The following is a 6,000-nucleotide window of genomic DNA, read 5'->3' on the forward strand; positions in this document are numbered from 1 at the left end:
ATGCGTTGCCCTTTGAACGCGCAACGCTTTTTGAGGAAAGGAAATGGCGCTGTAAATCTCAGTCATCTCGGTGGACACCCGAACCGCACCGTAGAGGAAGGAAGGAAGTGGAGTGGAAGAAGAGAAAGGCCGTAATGAAGAAAATGAAAATTGGTTTGGTTTGGTTTATGGGGTTTAACGTCCCAAAGCGACTAAGGCTATGAGAGACGCCGTAGTGGAGGGCTCCGGAAATTTCGACCACCTGGGGTTCTTTAACGTGCACTAACATCGCACAGTACACGGGCCTCTAGAATTTCTCCTCCAAAGAAATTCCAGCCGCCGCGGCCGGGATCGAACCCGCGTCTTTCGGGTCAGCAGCCGAGCACCATAACCGCTGAGCCACCGCGGCGGCCTGAAAATTGTATTTGAGGAAAGGAAACTACGCAGTAACTGTCTCACATATATCGGTGGACACCAGTCGAAAATTGTATTTGAGGAAAGGAAATTGCGCATTGATTGATTGTAAAAACATTTTATTCGCCGGAAAGAGCTTGGTAAGAGGTCGCGTTAAGTGGTCCAGAGTACGCAGCCCTCGAGGACTTTGTCCTCGCTTCGGCGAGCGTGGCTTCCGCCGCTTATCTGTTTGTTCAGCAGCGTCCGCTCCGGCGGACGCAGTTGTTGCTGCGACGCGCGCCTTTTCTTTCCTTTTTCTCTTTCCTCTGATCTTTTAACTGTCCTCTATTTGCACGTGGCAGCGGTGGTGGCTTGGCTCGAGCCAGTAGGCAGGCCCGTGCAATTTCCTTTTCATCCTTCTCTCAGTCACAACAACAACAACAACAACACAACAGCCCACTCCACCGCCAAAACTTGCGTTCTGGGGTTAGAGCTAGCCAGCACGGTCTCCCACCGCTGCAACCACCATTTTGCAGTAACTGTCTCACATATTTCGTTGAAAGTCGCGCGCAGTGACGTCACGACCAATCTGAAACGCGGACAAATTTGCTAACACGTCTTTTGGTCACAACAGTATGAGCCATTAAAGGCTTTCGCCATAATAACAAGAGGGAAAGGAAGGTAAAGAGAAGATTAAAACGAGCACATTGTAGTTCGCACCAGTAGCCCCACCTATCGGCTGCCATGGTTGTATATCGTGCGGGCTGCAGCAGCCTCTGTACTAGGCTAACTGCTCGTCACGCTCCGTTGTCACCTGTGTTTGGTACTTAGAGGTTGGCTGTATTACTAGTACCATTGTTTTAACCTGTTATCAAAGCTTATGACGCGCCTTTCGCAAATGTCCTTGCTAGCAGAAACAACTTCTCTGCTCTGCACTTTCTTCTTTCACCTCTTTGTGAGATCTCTCAAATACAAATTCATCAAGAACGAGGTTGAAACCGGCTGCATTGTTAAAACTAATTTTTTCTTCATCCATTGTTGCCTGCGTTTCAAATGTGCGTCTCTACTCAATAAGCAGGACCACACTGAGCCGATGAGTTTGCCAGGAACACTCTGCGCAGAAACAGCCATTGCAAAATTTTTCCGTCTCACCTTTTCCTTCGCATGTGCTTTCCGGCGCTTTGTGTACAACTGCTGTAAAGAATGCACAGTACACCAAGTTTACTTCGTGTTCTCCTCTCCCCGAAGCTCCGTCTAGTGTCAGAGGCGTAGTAGTATAGTATAGTGGATTATTAAAAAATACTAAGAGGAAGGAAAAGATGTTTCCGTCTGCGGCAGCTTCTACCTAATAACTTCAGCACCTGAACTGCGGTCGCTGGAAATGAAAGGGAAATAATATAGAGTGAAGCTAGAGCAACCTCTCCCGCTTCAGTCAAAAAGGAGAGGGAAGTACAAAGGGCAGTGATAGCGGGAAAGGACAGTAGAGAGCTAAGTGTACACAGCTCCACTACGTGTGCCAGCGGAAGTCTCGATGGTCCGCGTATTGTAGCTACACATAGGATAGCTAACACATATTTCGCCGTGAACCTCCGAATGACCTTGAAACGACCTTGAGATAAGTAATTGGTGCCTATCTGCCTTACCATGTGTGGTCCACCTTGGTGCTGCACCACCTGACCTTGACCTTTGATCTTTCAAGTTGTCGGGAGAGGGCGGCAAGCAGCCACGTGGTAATCACGTGGTGTCACGTGATTATATTTACAGTTGTGACGTCAGGGTATGGGATATGTAAACCGGAGCTGTGCGCTCTGCTTTCGCTACGTCAAAACTCGGCTCAGAAGAATTGAACCTCTGCCTTTTTTTTTGGCAAAGCGCTAGTCTGGAAAGCAAGCTGCCAGGGGCCGAATCCACGAGGGATTCGCTTTGGAACCGCCTCGCTTTACCGCAACGTCTTTCTGATGTAGCCGTGGGTGGAGCGAGGAATGCGGTAGGGAGAAGGCAGCAGCAATTCCAATGCGTTTTGAAATGCTAAGGCTTTTGATACAGTAACCTGAGCTAATTAATAAACGATATCATACTCGATGAGAAAGATTTTGTCTTGACAAGTTTTGTTTCTGGTTTTTCGCGTTCGCGAGTGAGTGCCAATTTTAGACATGTGCGGGAAGCCTGTGGCACGGCGGAACTTTCGGTGGTTAAAGTATGATTTGTGACTCAGTGGAATCGGAGAGGTCGCTAATATAAATGAGGAAAAGCAGAGGACCTAGTACGGAGCCTTGAGGAAATCCGGATTCACTAACTGTAACGTATTGAAAAAAAAAAAAACGCTATCTATTTCACAAGATTATTATATCTAGATTTAGTTTACTAAGCTTGAAAAAATGTGGTTGATGTGACACAGTATCAAATACCTTCGAAAAATCAATAAAAATGCAAACCACAAATGATGGAACATCCAAAATGGAAAACAAATCTTTGGTAAAAGTGAGCAGTTGAGTCCCGCAGGAATTGATATTTGCGATAACTGTGCTGATTTGGCGTGAACAGTAGTAGTAGTAGTAAAAGACTTTTATTCGACCAAAATTTATAGGCCGAGCATTTCGACCGCCTGGGCGACCAGAAGCCGCTGTTCTTCTTCCCCTTCAGCGCCAAGCCAGTCGAGCCAGGTGGTGATGGATAGAGAGGGTGGGGGGAAGGAACCCGACTGCTGAGCAGCCGGGCAATAGAAGAGGCAATGGGCCAGGTCCGCATAGATACAGGGGCAGTTGGGACAGGAAGGGTCCGATCGATAGCGATAGAGGAAGAGGCGGGACGGGGTGATAACTGCATTCATCTGAATGTGCCGAAGAAGGCGAGACTCCGGCACCGTGAGTGATGGATGAGGGGGAGGGTAAAGGCGTTTGTCGAGGCGGAGCTCAAGGTAGACCTCTTTTATGGTGCGGCGAAGGGTGAGTCTCCCACCGTCCTCCGAGGGCTTGGGCCAGGGGATCAACGGTGCCCGGAAAAGTGTGTCGCGGGCGAGCTGATGGGCCAGCTCATTGCCGTCAATCCCTGAATGCCCAGGGACCCAGCGGAGGAAAACGATGGAAGGCTGCAGTGCGGAGACCGCTCGTTCGACCTCCTGTTGGAGAGAAGGGGTCAGGGTGCGTTTCTGTATGTGGTGTATAGCGGCTTGTGAGTCTGAATAGACTGTGTACTCTTGGAGAGAGGGAAGGAGGGCAAATGACTGGAGGGCATGCGCAATGGCGAGAACCTCGAGGGACAATGCGTCTGGAAGGTGTAGATACGGCCCGCTGGTGTGGGTTTCAGGAGCAGGGAGGTGTGGATGGTACAGGGCGTAGCCGCAGGAACCTCGAGGAGCCACGAAAGAGGCATCCGTGTAAGCTACACCCTGGGTATCAAAGAGAGGGGAATGGTGCTGCGCGGCCGCATGACGACGTCCGGCGTGCAGGACGGGGGACATGTTGGTCGGGAGGGGAAGGATACGAAGATAGGGGGCGGAGGTGGGAATAGGAGAGGTAAACGGGGAGATTGGAATGGGCGAGATACCCGCTTGAGTCAATAACCACTGACCCTGACGGGTAAGGGAAAGCCGGGCAAGCTGCGAGTCACGATGGAGACTGAGAAGAGAACGAAGAGGATGGAAGAGGCCTGTGGCAAAGAGCTTAGTGGTAGAGGTAGTGATAGGGAGGTTGAGAGCTGCCTTGTAGAGGCCCACAAGGGCAGTCTCGAGAGCGTTAAGTTGAGTCTGAGTGAAGGAAGCGTAGGGTGCAAAGTACAAGACCTTGTTGAGGGCCAGCGCGTGGGCAACTCGGCACGCGTGAGCCTCGTGGAGACCTGAGCGTCGAGTGACCACGCGCCGCAGGAGGTGAGTTACAGAGTGGCAGGTGGTGACAGCGCGGTGGAGGGCTTGCACATTCTTAGTCGCATGCAAAGGGAAGCCAAGAACTTTGCACTGTGTGACGACAGGAATGGGAGAGCCAGAAAGGTGGAGAGAGACGAAGTGGTTGTGTGAGCGCTGAACAGAACAGATTCAAGATGAGACATTGGGCTAAAATATAGTGTTCAAGCAACTTGCATGGAAGTGACGTTAATGAAATTGGTCTATAGTTGTGTGGGCTGCACGTCACCAGACACGTACAAGAGCAAAAAAAAAAAAAACACGGACAGAGAACAGACTTGGTCAACCGATGTCTGAATGAAAGATTAATAAAACACAAAAGGAAGGTAGGCAATTATAGAGACGGTAATCTTTCTGCTTGTTTGTTTATGGGGTTTAATGTCCCAAAGCGACTAAGGCTATGAGAGACGCCGTAGTGAAGGGCTCCGGAAATTTCGACCACCTGGGGTTCTTTAACGTGCACTGACATCGCACAGTACACGGGCCTCGAATTTCTCCTCCAAAGAAATTCAACCGCCGCGGCCGGGATCGAACCCGCGTCTTTCGGGCCAGCAGCCGAGCACCGTAGCCACTGAGCCACCGCGGCGGCTGGTAATCTTTCTGAACATTGTCATGATTGTGCTGAAAAGAATAAGAAACCATGTAAACCTGTCTTTAGCGCATGCAAGATTGTGGCCAAACATAGTTGTCAAGATGTGAGAGAGATAATAGAGGCAGATTTGATTAGAAAAGCGGGTCCATCCTGCGTCAGCGCACCATCTGTCATACTGACTAAAAAGGAAATAATGTTTTTGGGAGCGGCCACGTGATGTCGGCGGGCTATCAGTTCGACGTCATGCAGCAAGGTGTATATAATTGTGCTTGTGTGTCAATAGACCTTCAGTTGGAAGTAAGCGCTCGTGTTGTCCAAGTCTCTCCTCTGTCCGTGTTTTTTTGCGCTTGTACGTGTCTGCTATGAACCAACTAGCCCAAATGTCTGTGCTCCTGTGCACGTCACCAGATTTATGCAACGGAACCACCTTTCCAGTCATCGGGAAACGTGGCACTCTGCAATGACTGCGAAAAGACACGCGACAATATTATGGATGAGTAAGTCTAGGTTTTGGTTTTGAGGAAAGGAAATGACGTAGTAGCTGCGTCACATATCTTGGTGGACACCCGAACCGCGCCGTAGGGGAAGGGATCGAAGAAGGAGGAAAAGTAGAGAAGAAGAAAGAGGCGCTTTCCAGAAATTTGCAGTTAATACCATCGGTACCACCTGACGATGAAATTTTTGCCATTTGAATGAGTTTAGAAATGCCTACGCAGTCGATAAGAACAGGGTCGATTTGTAGGGAGTCGTGCAGAAATAATAGGAAAGGTTACTGGTGCAGCATGTTAAAATGATGATGAAAATAGTACATTTAGTAGGATACAGCCCTGTCTATCTGGAACAAAAAATCCACAGTCGTCCCTCAAGCGAATTTCATTAGATTCACGCATGCCGATAACGTTCCAAAACTTGCGTTGATTTGAAGCAAGTAAAGAAGGAATGGTAGTATGAAAATAATTATGTTAAGCACGGACTCCGCTCCTGTAGACTGGTAAGCAAAGCTTGCTCTGTCAGGGTTAATTAGTTTCTTGCGACGATGAAACATGCGCTTTTTCTTATCTATTAGGCGTTGCAGGGATAGGTTAAACCAGGGCCAACGTTTCTTGCTATATATTCGCCTGAGAGGAATATATTTTTC

This window comes from Amblyomma mixtum, chromosome 10, assembly GCF_055824585.1.
Source record: "Amblyomma mixtum isolate Tamu chromosome 10, ASM5582458v1, whole genome shotgun sequence".
NCBI classification, from domain to species: domain Eukaryota; kingdom Metazoa; phylum Arthropoda; class Arachnida; order Ixodida; family Ixodidae; genus Amblyomma; species Amblyomma mixtum.